Raw genomic sequence first — 19,062 nt, 5'->3', positions numbered from 1 at the left:
GTAACAAAACTACAATCTCTCCCACAGAGCACACCAAACCCCTGGGCATAGAGATTGATAACAAGCTAAGATTTGATATTCGTATCTCCCAGACCATCAAGAAAGTGCACAAAAGATAGGTACCCTCTATAGAAATAAACAATTCCTTACCAAACAAACAAAAGCTAGCATAGCCCACACTCACCCTATTTCTACCCTCCTCTATGCCTTAGCAATTCTTATCAACCTTAGAAAAACAGACCTAGCTAAGCTTGACTCCTGCTACAACAACATTTCCAGATTCGCCTCAGACTCCCTATTTAGATCTCACCACTGCTCATCCCTGAAGCAGCTCAACTGGTTGGAACTTCCTCAACTTTTGCATTTCAACCAACTCAGTCTGGGCCATAAAATACTGTATCAACCAGAAAAAAAACCTGCGTTACAAAAACCTACTTCACCTCCACACCAATAGCAGAACTCTTTGCTCCAGTAACAAATTTATTCTCACAGTAACTGAGTCTAATAATACAGCAGGTGACACCCTCTTCTCTAATTATGTATCCAAAGCCTGGAACTCTCTACGCTGTAATATAACTACTATCACTTTCATCTCTCAGTTTAAATAAATCATTAAAACTGCATCTCATTAATAACTGGCTATGCTCTTGCACCACACCAGGCTAAACCCTCCCCTATGCCAGACCCTTCTCCACCTTTCTATTTTCCCACCTCTACTCTCACACCTAAAGATGAATAGTTATCTATAGGTACTACGTCTATATAAATACATACAAGAGAATAAGAATTGATTACTGTTATGGATTAGACCTTACAATCTTTATTAAGTAGTTGTTTCACATTTGTCTCTACAGCAAGAATCTTGATGTTTTACGTCTCTTTCTTGCTAATTGTGTCTTCTATGTTTGTACATACTACTTTTAATTATGACTCACTGCAGTTTGTATGCAAATTTTCTTTGCAAACTTTGTATTATTTTAGTATATGTTATTGACGCATGTGGAGCGTTTCTCCCGGGCCTCCACTGAAAATGGACCTGTGTCCAGTGGACTATCCTGGTTAAATGTAAAATAAAATAAATAAAATAAATACATTTCTTAAGTCAGTTATATATGCTGCAAATGTTTTGCCAGACTTTTGATCCCTTGTGTAAAATAAGTGCCTTTCCATTGTAATACTCATTTGGGGATTACACATTTCTCTAAATTTAAATTTTAAAGAATCAGTGTCTTCCCCTGACTCAACTAGTACAACTATATGATGGTTTTCTCTCTCTCCTTCAAATACAGCAGGTGCATACACAAATGAACGCTTCCTTTCTATGGCTTCTGAACCAGCCAAATTAAGCAGAATAAATGCCTTTGTACAGGCATCTTTATCATAAAATGCAGCTTATATGAAAATGTCATATTCTTGCTCAAACACTCTCCAGTTCTCTGCAATAGTTATTATCAAATACAAGTGGTTCTGGTTTACGAAATCCTTCAGTAATGCCAACAAAGTATGCCCAAACACAATGAAAATATGGACTTTGTAATTATGTACAAACATACACACACAGCCAGTACTTGTAATAACATTCAAATGCACAATAAACTCTTTGAAATACTGTAATTTGTGAAATATGCTTTGAAATGGCTGTATTTTGTGAAATAATTGTACTGTAATACTACACAAACTTGTGACACTTTGTATACTTTGGATATTTTGAATAGCTTTAATTAATGTGAAAAAGTAGCTCATAGCAAAAGAAATTCAGTCATTTCCCTTATTTTATTAATTTTATGTGATTCAGACTTTATTTCAAACATTTTCCAGAGTTATTTAAATATTTTTTCAATATGTTGTAGCTTCGGACATTTTGTTTAGAGCATTCCGAGTGCTTTGTTTTATATTTTGCGAATATGAAATAATTTAAATAAGCTTTGGTACCTGAAATATGTTCCTGACCTTTTTTTGCAATCTGCATGTGTAGTGGGGATGAGCTATTCCTCTATAGTCCTCCACCTTTAACTGAGTGCCTTCTCATAGGTTCATAGGTTCATAGTTTAGTACTAAGCTAACTGCCTTTGCGAGCCATTTTAAGCCTAGCCAATTATCCCTTGTGAGACTCAAATGCTGCACTTTGTGTTTGTAAGGCAAACACCTTAGCCATTAAGCCACGCTCTCAACCCTTGTTCTGGTGTCCCATTCTGACACCATGACACTTATCTTGTTTGCTCATTGAAGACAAACAAGCAGGGTAGTTTGTTTAGATGCTTTATTGCACAGAAACACATCAGGATGGCTAGCAGCAGTACAAAATATAAACAAACTGATTACATGACAGACTACATAGACATACATGCTTACATCTCAATAGCTTACTACAAAATGGCAGTCAGGCTCACACATGCTCAGTATTTATACACTTGTGCAAGTCCCTAGAAAGCTTCTTAAAGTATACATACATATTGATCTACAGATGAGTTAATGCATTTGAGAATATATGTTATATATGCTCTGTTTAAAGGGTTTGATAAATATGCCCGGTGTCAAGGAGAGATTGTAAATATGTGTGAGTGACATACATATGTGGTCTGTTACCTTCGTTAGGAACGTGAGGTGAAGTGCAGTAAACTGAACACCTGATATGGTATTTATGAGTTCAAGATGCTTCTTTGCTACCTTGTGAAAGAGTTGCCTGCAGTAAAAGGGTGCATTATATTCCACTAGAAGGAGATGTTGCTGTGCAGTTTTGTTGCTGATGTGTTAAAGATTGAGAATAACTGTATATTCAACATATTTCCTTTCTGCTACAGACCAATTTAGAATACAGGCATATGGCATGTAACTGCCTTACAAAATGTAATTCTAAAGACCACCAAGGCATGACCTATGTCCTACTACAGTGAACACTTTTCCTGCCCGACACTGTCGACTGGAGAATGATGGGCTACATCACGTGAGTCAAGAATCAGTGGCAGTGTGGTTCCTGCTGGGCCTTCAGTACAGTAAGTATTGTTTGCTGTATAATTAATGTATTGTATAGCATGTAGTTTAATGATCTACACTTGCTACCATAAAAATTAGCAAAGTCAAACACATTGAGTACAACTTCTCCTTCTATCTGCAGATACCAGTGTTTTGTTGTTTGGCAAAACTTGGCTTTTCCCAGTTAGGGGTCACCACAGCGGAACTCCAGTCTGCTAATGATTGGTAGTTGATTTTTATGTGCCGAGTTAACAGCCCTGATGCACAACCTTCAACGAAGGTATGCCCATTCATGCATGAATCCACGCAGAAGACGCTCTAGCTGAGAATCGAACCGGACAGCGTCTGACTGTGAGGCGACAATGCTACCGCAGCATTAGGAATAACTGGAGGGTTATTCAAGGTGATGATATTGTGGCAAAAATTATGGGTACACAAACCCAATTTGTGTTCAAGAGGCATTTTAACATTAAGGATATTATTGAATACAGTGGTACTAACAAATGCAAAATTAAACAGGGTCAGGATCTTTGAGGTATAAGAAAATGTGTTGCATGCAATTACTGTAAGTAAATTTTTGAGGGCACTCTTTGAAATTAAGAACATGTAATATGGAATTTAAACTTAACAAACATTGTGATTGCAACACCAAGGAGATGATATATTTATCATTTCATGATTCCTGTCATTGTTTTTGTGTGAGCAAATCAGAGCATACCCTTAAAAAAAGATTGCATGAACACACCTATGATATTTCCAATGGAAGTTAAAACGGGTCAGGATCTTTGAGGTATAAGAAAATGTGGAGCATGCAATTACTGTAAGAAAATTTTTGAGGGCATTCTTTGAAATTAAGAACATGTAATATGGAATTTAAAATTGACAAACATTGTGATTGTAACACCAAGGAGATGATATATTTATCATTTCATGATTCCTATCATTGTTTTTGTGTGAGCAAATCAGAGCATGCCCTTAAAAAAAGTATATGGACACATCTATGATATTTCCAATGGAAACATCAACAGTGCTGTATTTAAACACAGGACTAATTGCACCCTGGGCAAACCCTTTTTATTTTTTATTCTTGAACAAGTATCTAGCAACTGGGGGGGGGAGTAGACTTGAATACAGGGATTTACTATGGCAAGTTAGACTCAATGCTTCCCTCTCACCCTGGTTTAAATGATTGTATATCCTTGAGTTCTTTATTAAAATTTAGTGCAGCTAGATTATGACTTTCCCTTTTTTCTGGTTTAGTTGATCTTCATGAATACTTGAGGCATTTCAACTTTTTCAAGTTTTAATAAGCCACCTATTGATTATGGATTAATATAGTACAATGTTTTTAGTTTTTGATGCTGGCAGAGTTGGTTATAAAATTTAGACTAAGTTTTTAATCTATTAGGTGTTTAACATATATAGTCTTTATTGTGATTGTAACATTATTTTGGTTTTAAAGTTCAAAGTTCATTTTGTTGATTTTTTTAAATATGATAGGACGTTTTGCCTCATGGTTGAATGATTTTACTAGTTATTAACTTCTTTTTTATGGCAGTATTGTTCTGATTAAGTCCTTAGTTCAAGTGGGTGAAAGTGCTTAACAACTTTCTGTTGCCTTTTCAAGAATTTGAATAAATTTATTTTTTTATTTTATTTATTTTATTTTACATTTGTTGACCGGGCTAGTCCAGATGGATATATGTCCATTTTCAGTGGAGGCCCGGGGAGAAAAGCTCCACAAATTACAACAACATAAAAGGTCAAGACAAAGACAATAACAGTATAATTTGGTACATAAGAAGTTTTAACAATTATAGTACAAGCCTAAGATTATATATTTTATATTTCAGTAGGAAAAAGAAAAAATGTATCTAAGAATAGATGAATAAGAATAATACATTTGTATTAGAAATGTAGTACAAATCTTTATAACATATTACAAAATTAGATACACCTAGTAATTTATGATAAGAGATACTAAGGTCTCACAAAAACCTAAGGAAAAAAAAAACACTAGAGATCAATAGATAGAGTATAGAAGAACAGCAAACAAGGATGTATTTCTAGTGTTATTTAACACATAGGTTGTGATACTATATGAAGGTGTTTGATCATTCCACAGTATATACTTATTTACATGAGAAAAAAATCCTAAGGAAGGTTAAGCTCACTAAAAATTAGTGAGACAACACAAGATCATAATCATGGAAGGCTAGGAATTGTGGGAGTCTAGTTAATAGTTATGTACTTAGTCTGGGTTAACACAGGGGCGTAGCCAGTGTGATTTGAGGTAGGGTTTAAGCTTGCTTTTAAATAAGCTGACGGAGGATATTGAGGTTAGCTGGCTTGGGAGGATGTTCCAGGCTTTACCTACTGTATTGGGGAACAATGTGTCACCAGCTAAGTTGTTGGATTTTGATATTTGTACAAGTAGGTTATTAGCTGAGCGTAAGGTCTTGAGGTTATTATAGGGGATGACTAGGGATGTAGTATGGGTGTATTTTGAGGTAAATACAGGATCTTATGGGCTACTATTAATTGATTGAAAAGTATTACATTTGGCAGCTCTAACCATCCTAACTGATTCAGATTGATACAGTGATGAGTTCTATAGGAGGACCCAGCTGCAAATCTGGCAATATTGTTGTAGGAGGATGTAAGTTTACTCAGATTACTTCTACATATTTTGGTATAGATAGGGAGGCATAGAGCAAGGTAGAGATGAGGTGGGTACGAGCAATAGTAACCCTGGCTGGAGGTGTAAGAAAGGGTTTTATTCTATAGAGGGAACCTAGTTTCTTGTTTACTATTTTTATGGTGTTATTAATGTGAGGTTCAAAGGACAAGTTGTTATCTATTAGTACCCCGAGTACTTTGGTGGTTGGTTCAGGAGATATTATAGTTCCATCATTTGAAGTAATAGTAAAGTTAAGTGGGGAGGTTCTGCGGGTGGGGGTAAATAGTAGCATTTTTGTTTTTTTGGGGTTAAGGATAAGACGTCTTTGTAGGAGCCAGTTTTCAAATGTACTAAAGGTCATTTGGGTTAGTGACTGAAGTTCTGATTGAGAAGCAGCAGCGCATATGAGTGTGGAGTCGTCAGCGTATTGGATACAGTCAGCTTGAGGAATTACAGAATGAAGGTCATTTGTAAAGATGGAGAAGAGTAATGGGCCTAATATAGATCCTTGCGGGACCCCTAGAGTGACTGGGACGTGGGAAGATAAAGTATTTTTCCATAGTACAGCCTGTTGCCTGTTATGTAGGTATGATTGGAACCACTGTATAGTATGGTTGTCCAATGACAGGTTTTTGAGTGTGTCTATAAGGAGGTGGTGATTCACCATGTCAAATGCTTTGGACAGGTCAATAAAAACAGCTGAGGATAGAGTATCAATATTACGATTACTGTTAATATGGTTAGTGAAGGATAAGAGAGCAGAGGTGGTGCTATGAAATGGCCTAAAGCCATGTTGACAGGGTGCTAATAAATTGTGATCGAGTAGGTAGGTTAACAGTTGTATGTGTATACATTTCTCCATTATTTTTGCCAAAGGATATAGAACAGCTATGGGCCTATAATTGGACAACTCTTTGGAGTTACTGCCCTTATGTAGGGGAATTATGTGAGAGACTTTCCAGATTAGGGGAATAGATCCTTCGGAAATAGTTCTGTTAATGAGGATGGATATGGGGTAGGCTATGACTTTAGCAGCTTTTTGCAGGTATTCTGCAGGTAATTTATCAGCAGAGAGAGTAGTGGGTTTAAGTTTCTGTATGAGGTTACAGATAAGTGAAGTGGGCACTGGCTGAAAATGAAATTGATGAGAATTATTGGTAAAGGTTGTGGCAGAGCCTGGGGTGCTAGGGGATAGCTGGTTGGCTAGGGATTGTATGGTTTCAGTGAAAAAAGTATTAAATGAGTCAGCTATTTGGATGGGATTGTTGTGATCAGAGCCAGAGGGAGAGGGAGTACTTGAGCATCCAGAGTGTAGGAGGTTATTGATACCTCGCCAGAATTTTTGGGGATTATTTTGGTTGGTTTGTTGTAGTTGGTAGTAGTAGTTTTTTTTATCGGCTAATATGACTTTTTTTGTTTCATTTCTTAGCTGTCTGAATTGCAGGTGATCTGAGGAGCTTTTTGTTGAGCGCCATTTGGCCCATTGTTTATTTCTTTGGAGGATTTTTTGTTTGGTCGTTTTGGTGAGCCATGGTGCCGGTTTGGTTCTAATTCTAACTTTGCGTAATGGGGCATGGCTGTCTAAAATGGTTAGAAATTTAGAGTTAAAGTATTTCACAGCATTATCTATTGGGAGGTATTTCAGGAGTGACCAGTCACAGGTGACTAGTTCAGCTTGAAAGTGAGAAGGGTTAAAATTTTTGGTAGTGCGAATAGTTCTATAGATGGTAGAGTTTAGGATGACAGTTTTTGTTTTGATTAAATAGGTAAGCAAGTGATCAATATGTCCTCAGGGAGGGTGCCTGTTTTATAGTTTAGTTGGGGGGTATTAGTGAGTATCCAGTCAAGGGTACTAGTTTTGTTGTTAGTTTTATTGGTGCAGGTTGGGGATGTTATAGTTTGGGTAAAACCATATAAGTTGATATGAGTAGAAGGCTGCTTAGATATACAGGAGTTCCAGTTAATGTTAAAATCTCCAAGTATAATGGTTTCTTGGGGGTAGTTACTTGAAAGCCAGCTGAGGATAGCCTCTAATGTGTTGATTTTATTGCCTGGGGGAAGATAGACACATGATAGATATATGGCTTTGCTTTTGTTAAGCTGAATCTTAGTTAGAAGAATTTCTGCATTGTTGCAAAGTGGAGGTTTGGAGTCTAACAAGGTAACTTGTAATCCATTCTTATAAAGTATGGCTACGCCGCCTCCTTTTTTAGTGTTACAGTCTCGTCTTATGATATTATAGCCAGGGGGTAGAACTGCACTGTCTTGTATTGATGGATTAAGCCATGTTTCAGACAGACAGAGGATGTCAAAGGAATAAACATCAATAAGGGCATGCAGGTGAGCTATTTTGTTATTGATGCTACGAATATTAGGATGAGCTATCAGGAGAGAGTTGGGGGGCTTGGTAAGTGTCTGTGTGATTGAATTTGTTGGTGTATCAGGCTGTGTAGCTGTGATAGTGGTAGGACCTGGGTTAGGGTGTATATCACCATCTAACAGGGAGTGGACATGAACTTTTAGGATGAGTTGTAGAAGTTTAAAAAATAGGTTCTTATTTTTTTCTAGCTAGTGGGTTACATTAAGAGATGTGATGGAGTCTATAAAATATGGCTGCTGAGTACTTAGCTGAGCTGGGGAGGTTGCTAACACTATGAGTGGAGCTGGGGGTAAGGACAGAGGTGTGTGTGATGTGGGTATGCAGTCCTAGGAATCTATGGTGTTCGTAGAGAGTAAGTAGATAGGGAATGATAAGTATAATTAAGAGTAGTAATAAAGGCAAGGGTTTACAGGATCTTTGAGCCATTTGTTTAGGTTAAGGTGGTTAAATGTAGGGATATTTGTGGATAGAGTGGTAGGGTAATGGATAAAGGTAAATGAGTGATGGTTCTTTAAGGGGGAGGAGATAGGGGTAAAGTGAGAATATAATAGAGGTAATAGCACTTTAAGGGGAGGAGTTAGAGGTTGGTCCTAATGCATAGGGGTGTGGCAGTTAGAGTATAAGTTTAGGACCACTGGGGGCGGGTAGTATTTGGGGGCAGGGTAGGGGAGTGGAGTGAGCCCGCAGGGCGAACGGAGCGGGATGAGCCACAGAGGAGTTCACCTTAGGAAAACAATCAGAGGAGCAGTAAGCAAAGGTAAGTAAAGCAGCAGAGGGTAAGGTGACACAATGCCTTGATAATAGAATATGCAGAGAGGGTTGGCAGTGAAGAATATTAGAAGAAAGAAAGAATAGAGTGGGAATATTAGCTCTTCCAGAATATTAGAATCCAAGAGCCTGTAAGTTACTTAAAATTGGAGTCAGAATGGTGGTCTAAATGAAACTATTGCCCTCTAGTGGACAAAAGCTGTATAGCAGAGGCAATATATACTGAGAAAAGAGTGCAGAGCAGTAACTATGCTATAGAGTATTGAAGAGGAAGAACAGTAAAAATACTTGTAGTCTAAGAAGGGGGAAGGGGTGACAGGTATGGGAGCAGATAGTAAAGGCTGCCAGCTGTCCTGGCTGGTGAAAGTAAACTTACAACCTAGGATATCTCACACTAATTGTCTTAAGACTTTGGTTTAAAGTACATACTTTACTTATAATTAAATTCCCTTGGGGACTATAGCAGAGGGGAGGAAAGGTTCAGTTCCTTAGTTAGGGGAAACCGCAGTGTGTTGAGGAGAATAGTTGTTTTCAGCATGCAGGGCAAGTCCTCCTTAATACTGGGAAACCAGGTTGGGCAGCTGGGAATATAAAGGGAAAAGAGAGACAGTGGTAAGACACACAGAGAAATAAAAAATAGACAGTTACACAGGCTTATTAAGTAGTAACTTGAGCATAAAGCAGAGATTAACTTGCATAGTAAAACAGTCTTGACTGCACATATTACAATGTCTCTATCAGTGATAATATTCAAGCAAGACACTTATAAAAGCAATATAGTTCAGGAACAATAAAGGTTAAACTCTTCTATGACTCAGTCAAAGATTACATTCAGCAAGACACTTGTTAAAACAGCATATCTCTGAAACAATAAGGTTCAACTCGTCTTATAACTCTCTATCATGTTTGCATTTGTTATTTGTAGAGATAGATATATATTTTTGTTTTAGAAAGGTAGGCTTCTAATTAGTCCTCCTTATTTGCACACATCATTGTTAATTAGGGTAGTCAGTATAAGGTGTTTGGGCAGATGACGCTGTGATTTCTGTCGTATGTATAGTAATAATATGCAACAGGAAATACTGCTCTATATAACTAAACAGTGGCAAACAATGGCTCTTCAAATCCATACGATGGTGAAAAGCAGAAACATAAACTCTATACAGCAACCTTAGCTGTCTTTATAGGTCAGAAACAACGCTAGAATGCTTGTAGCCATTAGCGTTGTTAGCGTACAAAGAACGCCATGATTCCAGTCTAATGTATAAATATATTATGTAACAACAGCGGTTTATAGTTTTAGTATTCGACAAGAGGTTAGTTCTTATAAATCATACATTGTCCAAAAACAGAGTCTATAGCTCTATGTAGTGACTATAGTAGTCGTAAAAGGTCCAAAGCAACACTTAAACGCTATTAGTTGATGGCGTAGTTAGCATGCCACAAAAGCATACAGTCTATCCAGTGCTACAAAGTTCCTGAAAACTACTCTACCAGATCAACTAAAAAGGCTACATAAAAGGCTACACAGTAAACATGCTATCATTTAGGTTGCATGTTAAGATAATCCATTTAGCATATAAGCAGAGCTGTAGAGTATTCTAACCGTGACTTCATTCACACCTGAACTCCATGTGCAGTAAAAACGCTCAGAAGCACGCCAAAACAGCTGGGGATAGTAACACGCTACGCAGGTTCTCAATACAGTCATTTACAAACCTGTCCTGCATGCAATTAGTACTTTACTAGGATATCATCAGCGTGTTTTAACAATTCTGAACAGGACAAAAAGAAAGCTTACCTAAAAACCCTATTTACTCCACCGCCAGGACTGAACAGCACCCTAAGGCTAATTAGGAGAATAAAGATGGCGTCCTGAGGGAGAAGGTATATTTATAAGGTAAGTGATGTCATAGAGAGGGGAGGGCAAGAAGAGTAAGCATAGCTACAGGTAATGACCAGATTTATCCAGAGCAAAACCCTAGGCAGGAAATGGAGGGGGTTGTTCCTATGCTAACATAGTGAATAGTTCATTCCTGATGTGCTAAGGATATGAGCATATAGGAAATACAGACAGGGGAAGGAGCAAAGTATTCTAACCAGATGGACGTTAAAGGGAGTAGATTGGAAGACAGAAGATAGAGAGCTATATTAACAGGGTCAGAGCCACAGAGGAGTTCACCCTAGGAAAACAATCAGAGGAGCAGTAAGCAAAGGTAAATAAAGCAGCAGAGGGTAAGGTGACACAATGCCTTGATAATAGAATATGCAGAGAGGGTTGGCAGTGAAGAATATTAGAAGAAAGAAAGAATAGAGTGGGAATATTAGCTCTTCCAGAATATTAGAATCCAAGAGCCTGTAAGTTACTTAAAATTGGAGTCAGAATGGTGGTCTAAAGGAAACTATTGCCCTCTAGTGGACAAAAGCTGTATAGCAGAGGCAATATATACTGAGAAAAGAGTGCAGGGCAGTAACTATGCTATAGAGTATTGAAGGGGAAGAACAGTAAAAATACTTGTAGTCTAAGAAGGGGGAAGGGGTGACAAGTATGGGCGCAGATAGTAAAGGCTGCCGGCTGTCCTGGCTGGTGAAAGTAAACTTACAACCTAGGATATCTCACACTAATTGTCTTAAGACTTTGGTTTAAAGTACGTACTTTACTTATAATTAAATTCCCTTGGGGACTGTAGCAGAAGGGAGGAAAGGTTCAGTTCCTTAGTTAGGGGAAACCGCAGTGTGTTGAGGAGAATAGTTGTTTTCAGCACGCAGGGCAAGTCCTCCTTAATACTGGGAAACCAGGTTGGGCAGTTTACTTATAATTAAATTCCCTTGAGGACTATAGCAGAGGGGAGGAAAGGTTCAGTTCCTTAGTTAGGGGAAACCACAGTGTGTTGAGGAGAATAGCTGTTTTCAGCATGCAGGGCAAGTCCTCCTTAATACTGGGAAACCAGGTTGGGCAGCTAAAAACCCTATTTACTCCACCGCCAGGACCGAACAGCACCCTAAGGCTAATTAGGAGAATAAAGATTAGGAGAATAAATGATTCATTAATTCTGGCCATGGACCCATGCATTACTGGGTTTGGCCTGCCACTACCTCATTTTTTTCCTGAGGTTGCTCTTTATATATTTTCTTAGTGTTATATGTTAATACATTCCATCTTTCTATCTACGTATATGTATATATATATATATATATATATATATATATATATATATATATATATATGTATATATATGTATATATGTGTGTGTGTGTTTGTGTGTGTGTGTATATAGGTACACGTCTAGTTATATGGATTTATATGTGTCTATATTAGATTGTCGGTGTGAATACTTCGAATCACTAAAAATCAAACTTTAATTATTCAAAGTATTCAGACTTTGAATTGTTATAAAATAATTTTTAAAGCAAAAAAAGTAAAACCTAAAGGTTATAAGTATGGGGGGCAAGCCCCCCTCCACCCCCCACAACCTTCGCTACTTAAATATGCCAACTCCAAGATAGCACTTCAGTGCAATACAGTGCGAAAATAGACAATTTCCGTTTCCTACACTGTAGTGAGATCTCAGAGTTGGTATATTTAAAGAGCGGGGGGTGTGGGGGGTGCAGGGGGGCTTACCCCCTTGCTTACCCCTTTTGTTTGTTTTTGTTTTAAAAATAATTTTATAACAATTCGAAGTTTGAATACTTCGATCACTAAAGTTCCATCTTTAGTGATTCGAAGTATTCACTCTTCAACAATCTAATATAGACCCATAAACGTGTATATATATATATATATATATATATATATATATATATATATATACATATATATATATATATATATATATATATATATATATATATATATGTGTATATAGATATATATATATATGTATATAGATATAGATATAGATATAAAACCGGAAAACACTAAACAAGGAATAATGGAGACTAGGCCGACTGACTGGTTACTAAGATAAATCATGGAGTCATAAAAGAAAGAGCAGAATGCGTGTGTTTAGTGATTTCATTCTTTATTGTATTAAGAACTTCATCAGAAATAAATAAAGAAATTCCAGACTCAACATATTATTAACATTTTAATGATTAAAAAAAATGTTTCGCAATCATAAACCAATTGAAAAAAAGAGTTTCAAAATAGTGTAACCAATTGTGGCAAATGCAAAGAGGAGAGGTGAGTGGCTAAGGAGCTGAGGGTTTTGTCCAATTGTGGTACGGGAAACTCTGTTGGGGCCAATGGAATACAAGGGGAAGTTGACAAGTGAAAACCTGGTAAGCATATTAGATAGCCAATGGAGGGACTGGTTAACTTAGCCAATTGATGTTGTAGGTATTATGAGATACTCCAATGGGGAATCCTATTTTGTGAACCAATAGGTTCTGTAAAAAGACCTGAGCAGCTAATGGGATTCCTACAAGGTTAGCTTCTAGTGGAAATGGTTGCCAAGTAAAAAATAAGGTTCAAACTGCTATGATAATAGCGGGAATGGCATAGATGTTCATCTACACCATCGTAAATCACACTTTATATTTACGTTTTCATTTAATCCAGGGGGAGAATCAGTATTGGCTAATAACTGCCATTTCAGTTCATTTACTTTGAGCAATGTGTTGTAGTCACCAAAAAACTCTACTTGCTAGAGCACAAAGAATTTGAATGTATTGCCAAAGCCGAAAGGCAAAATCAAAAATGACACTAAGATGATCATTAGTTTCCCATTACCCATTACTAGGGATCTGGTGCTTCTAAGATAAATCCTCACTAACAACTGGATTATTATTCAGCGCAATCAGGAACTAGTTAGTGTCCTGGGCGATGTACCTAGCTTTTGCTGCGAGAAGTCCAAAACTCTGAGCCCATTTGAGACTAACAAACCCCCCGGTCCAGTTTGAACAGGCCAGATCCAACCACCTGGTATGTTCCCTTGCAGACAGTGTGTCACCTGCAAACATATATATGCAAGCAATTCCTTTACTTTTAAGCACTCCAATGTCATTGTACACTGTAGACAAAAATTCAACTGCAACTCTAGAAATGCAGTTTACAGTGGGTTCTGCACTCACTGCCATAGCTACTATATTGGAAAAACTTCCAGAAAACTCTCAGATAGGGTGAAAGAATATTGTGCCACCATATGCCACAAACACTTTAAGAACACCCTAACAAAACACAGCTACTGCTGCAAAATTGTCAATAATTTCAAATTCTTTGTGCTCAAACAAGTGGAAGAGTTATTTGGCGACTGCAACACATTGCTCAAAGTAAAAGAACTGAAATGGCAGTTATTACTTAATGCCAATTCCTGCCCTGGATTAAATGAAAACTTTAGTGTGTGCTTTATGATGGTGTAGATGAAGATCTATACCTTTCCCGCTATTATCATAGCAATCTAAACCATATTTCTTACTCTGCAACCATTTCCACTAGAAGCTAACCTTGTAGCAATCCCATTTGTTGCTCAGGACTTTTTACAGAACCTATTGGTTCACAAAATAGGGTTCCCCATTGGCGTATCCCATACTGCCAACAACATTAAATTGGCTAGGTTAAACAGTCCCTCCATTAGCTATCTAACATGCTCACCAGGTTTTCACTGATCAACTTTCACTTGTATTCCATTGGCCCCAACAGAGTTTCTCATACCACCACTGTTCAAAACCCTCTGCACCTTAGTCACTCACCTCTCAACTTTGTATTTGCCACCATTAGTTGCACTATTTTGAAACTCTTTTTTTCATTGGTTGATGATTGCAAAACATTTTTTAATCACCAAAATGTTAATAATAAGTTGACTCTAGAATTTATTTCTGATGAAGTTCTTAATATAATAAAAAGCGAAAGTGCTGAACACATGCATTTGGCTCCTTCTTTCATGACTCCGTGCTTTATATTAATAGTAAGTAAATCAGCTTAATCTCCATAATTCCTCATTTAGTGTTTTCTAGTTTTATGTGTGTTCTTCACTGGCTATGGTGTTTACTTCAAGATATATAGATATAGTTATTCAGAGCAACTGGGAACTGTTTAGATTCCTAGACAATGTACCTAGCTTTTGCTACAAGATGTGTGTGTGTGTGTGTGTGTGTGTGTGTGTGTGTGTGTGTGTGTGTGTGTGTGTGTGTGTGTGTGTGTGTGTGTACAGGCATACATCTAGCTATATGTATTTATATGTATATATAGATATAGTTATGTTATATATTATGTGTGTGTGTGTGTGTGTGTGTGTGTGTGTGTGTGTGTGTGTGTGTGTATGTGTGTGTGTGTGTGTGTGTGTGTGTGTGTGTGTGTGTGTATATACAAGTATACATCTAGCTATATGTATATATACATATAGTTATCTTATGTATGGATCGATGACAGAAGATGGAACATTCACAAGAACAAGTGTTGAAATACTGAACCCACATAACCAAAACCCGGAAGCTTGAAAGCAATGCCAGGATCACAAAAGCTTCTTTCTTGCAGGGAAGCTAGCCTACTGCAACCCCCGATCCATCCCTGCTAATTTTTTATATATATATATATATATATATATATATATATATATATATATATATATATATACAGACTCTGAGATCACACTACAGTGGGGAATGGGACAAAACCCCAATCCCCACCTTACCACAATCCTGCACAATGACAGCCCAGAACATTCAAGTTTCTGGGTTTTAGTGATGTGGGGGTCAGTGTTTTAAGGTTCACTCTTGAGAACAATCAATATTTTGTCAGATATCCTTATATATGTGCAATAAATTACTCAGTCTTAAAGAATCATAAAAAATCTGACAATAAAAAAGTCTTGCAGTGGAACTTAACAGAGGTGTTTCATGGAAAACATTCGAAAACCAATGCATTTATTTTATTTATTCATGTATTTATTTTTGGTTCCTACTGAAACTGTCTGTCATTATTTGACTCACAGAATCTGAAGTGGATAGACAATGAGGGTATTCTAGTATAGTTCCATCATGACACCTGTGGTGGGCCTTTTGGTATTCCTTATCCAAAGCTCTAAAACAAATTGATTACCTGGAACTAGCATAACCCTCAGCTACTTAGGAATTTGATGTCTGCCTATAATGTGTGCAGCTATTAATTTGTTGTGTGAAACCATGCAAGTTCATGTTAAATGCAGTGCAGTTAGCGGTTATGTCCAACCAGTTGATATTGACATCAGCTACTAGCATTTTTTCTTGTGGAATAGTTATAGAGATTCAATGTAGGATACCTTTCAGTATAGCTATATTGTCACCAGGGGGGATGTAAAAGACAGCAATACATATTTGTTTATATTTGTTTATTTTCAGGAAAGTAGTAAGAAGCTCTGCTGAACTGAATTTTGGTATCTTTTTTTGTAGGAGGGAAACAAATGTGACAGATGCTGCGAAATATTAAAGAAATATCACCAGCTGTTCTCTTTATATGGTTATTATGGATGATATTATAGCAGGGGCATTTTGGAGTCATTTATGCTGGGTTTAAGCCAAGTGTCAGTTATGGAGAGAATATCAGATTTGTGTTGGGTAATTCAGGCATGTGGTTCAGTAGTTCTATTTCTTAAGATTACAATATTTTTTGCTGCAATGGTTAGATTACTGGCATTTGAGGTAGAGTTTTGTGGGTTTAAAGTAGTGTGTGGGATGGACATTGTCTTGATGTTGATTATGATAGGTGGGCTCAGGTTTAGCGTGAATGTCTCCTCCTCAGAGGATTGCAGTATATTGGGGTATTAATAATTCTTATTTTTGGACAGTATTTTTACCACTTAATTTAATTTTGATTTGAGTCGGGATCGATCTTTTTTCAGAGCAAATGTATTGGGTAGTTGTACAAGAGAGTGAATTAGAAAAAAGCTTGAACAGTATAGTATATTTGCCCAAATCATGAAAGAGCAAAGATTAGCTTTATATGTCTTTCAGTTAATTATGTGAAGTGTGGGTGATGGAGAACTGCATGTAGCATGCCATTTTAAGGTGTTTTATGTAGTGCAAGGAAGATTCTAGCATGATCGCTCTGGGTAGGGTATATGGCTAGAGCAGTTTGTGTTGTATTTATTTGTATATCAGTGCTTGGTTTGTAAGGCAAAGTTCTGAATTAAGATAGATATGCAGTGGGGAAAATGTGCTTTAGGAGTTAGAGCAGTGGCTGAGCTATTGGTTTGAAGGAAGTCCTGCTCTTAAGTATTTTGGGGGCTTATATACCTGTCTATATGTGTTTTGGTGGACCAGTTTCTCTGTGGGATGTTGGATATTTTGACTTGTGTATGTGTAATATGATTTGGTGGCTATATGTTTAAAATGTTGGAAGTTAACAGGAGTGCAGTTTGGTGTTGACACTTATGGCTGTGTTAGGACTGTACTGGTGAAGTAGGGGATGTATTGTGCTATATTGGTACAAGGCACTGGTTATGACAGAGTAATATCACAGAAAGGAAAACCACTTCTGAATATGTGTGGTTATGTGTCTGAGTTGGAGAAACAGGTCGAGGATCAGAGACACTGGAGATTTGTTAAGAAGAGACATCATTGCCGTGGCTCTGCCATCGCTTTCCTACATGCTGATGGAGAAAATTTGCTTCACTCAGCAGTGTGTATATATATGCATGGTTCAGATCTTGAAGAAGTGAAGAAGTGTGTTGTTTTGAAAAATATAAGTGACAAGACAGTTTTTGGCAGAGCTCTTCCAGGTGAAATTGTTGATATTCTTGCTGATATTTCTAAGGATGTTGTGTATCAGTTGCCTGATCGACAGACCATGAGGCAGACTGTAAACAGGTTCTAAGCAGCCCATATTAAAGGGAAGAAAGTCTTACCTACTTCCGTAATGGACATAGATCCTACAGATTAGCCATTACATGATGGACACTTCATGTTGAAGAAGGAAACAGAAGGGTGTAGGTTTCATGTAATAGTTAAGATCTTGACCTCATAGACTGAAGGTACAGGGACTGATTCTGACCTCAGGTCATTGGACTAGGCTTATAATAGTCTTCAGACTAATCGCCTAGTATTTACCTAAAAGATTGTGAGTTAGCCTAATGTTTAAAGTGTTTACCTTACAGACACAGAGTACATGGTTTGATTCTCACCTGTGAGGGAAATCAGCTAGACTTAAATGGCTTAAAAGGGCAGCTAGCCTAGTACTGGCTTATGAACCTAAGTCTGTAAGTTATTGATATTATGTACTGGGCACAGTTTGATTGATTTAGCAGGTTGTTCTATGTTGCTTTGTGATTGAAATTGCCTTGTTAAAGGGAAAATGATGTTGTAGAACATAAGAGGGGGGTGTATGTAGCTTTACTTATTGTCTTTTGCTTTAAGGGCAGTAAGTCATGCACCTCTTTATAAAATGACGAACTGCAATTTTCAACTGTTTGAAGAAATGGATATGACTCCTTCCTCTGCTTACATTTTGATAGATTTTTGGCTTGCTGCTGTTAAGAGTGTGCACTTCAATTTTCCTTTTACAGCTATATATGGCTGCTTCTTTACTATTTGTCAGAACATTTAATAGAACATACTGTCTGTACAACTGGCTGAACTGTATGAGTAAAATTCTGTCTTTAATTTGTGTATTCTGAAGATTGTACTTTGCATTTATTTCCTATGATGAGATTCCTGTAATGTTTAAGATTTTGAGACCAATTTGCCTGAGTGTGCTATGGACTTTGTTAATTATTTTTTCATCTTACTACTTTATGGACCTTTTAAAACTTGCCTTGGTACTATTTCAATGCTTCTACCTTTGCTTCCTCCAGATGTTTGGAGTGCATTTCCTTTGTTATCATGCAGCCTGCCAAGAACAGAGAATATGGCTGAGGGATGACATAGGTGGTTGAAACATCGTTTATGGAGACATGCACATGATCCTTCTGTTGTTATGGTTGCTTTAACAAGAGACCAGTGCCACGTGGAGGATTTGTGACTTTGTGTCTCTTCTGGTGCATCTTTTTCCTCCTCACAGGGAGACGTCTGGTCATTTCTTATTTCACATTGCTTAGATTATGAGGCCTCTCAATCATTATGCTTGTTGGTACTGCAATTACATGTTTGATGAACTTCTTTCAACTTACTTTAATCTACATTTCTGTTTGGGTATCTAATAAAGTTTTTTTTTCTCTTTTGTGCCATATGTGGTTTGGCCACGTCATTACATTTGTTGTTTCATGGCTTTCTTACTTCAGTCTTTGGTATATTCAGTTTTATTTTCATTCTGTGTGTTTTTTTCTATTGTTTGCATATTTGCTATTTG

General features: G+C 37.2%; 1 pseudogene; it reads left to right on the top strand.

The window, feature by feature from the left end:
* Window positions 1–19,062, top strand: part of LOC122816465 — a 155,582-nt pseudogene that overhangs the window by 70,364 nt on the left and 66,156 nt on the right.

The sequence above is a fragment of the Protopterus annectens genome, chromosome 1.part1 (genome assembly GCF_019279795.1).
Source record: "Protopterus annectens isolate FY-2018-M chromosome 1.part1, PAN1.0, whole genome shotgun sequence".
Taxonomy (NCBI): Eukaryota; Metazoa; Chordata; order Ceratodontiformes; family Protopteridae; genus Protopterus; species Protopterus annectens.
This window is presented reverse-complemented; position numbering and strand designations above follow the sequence as displayed.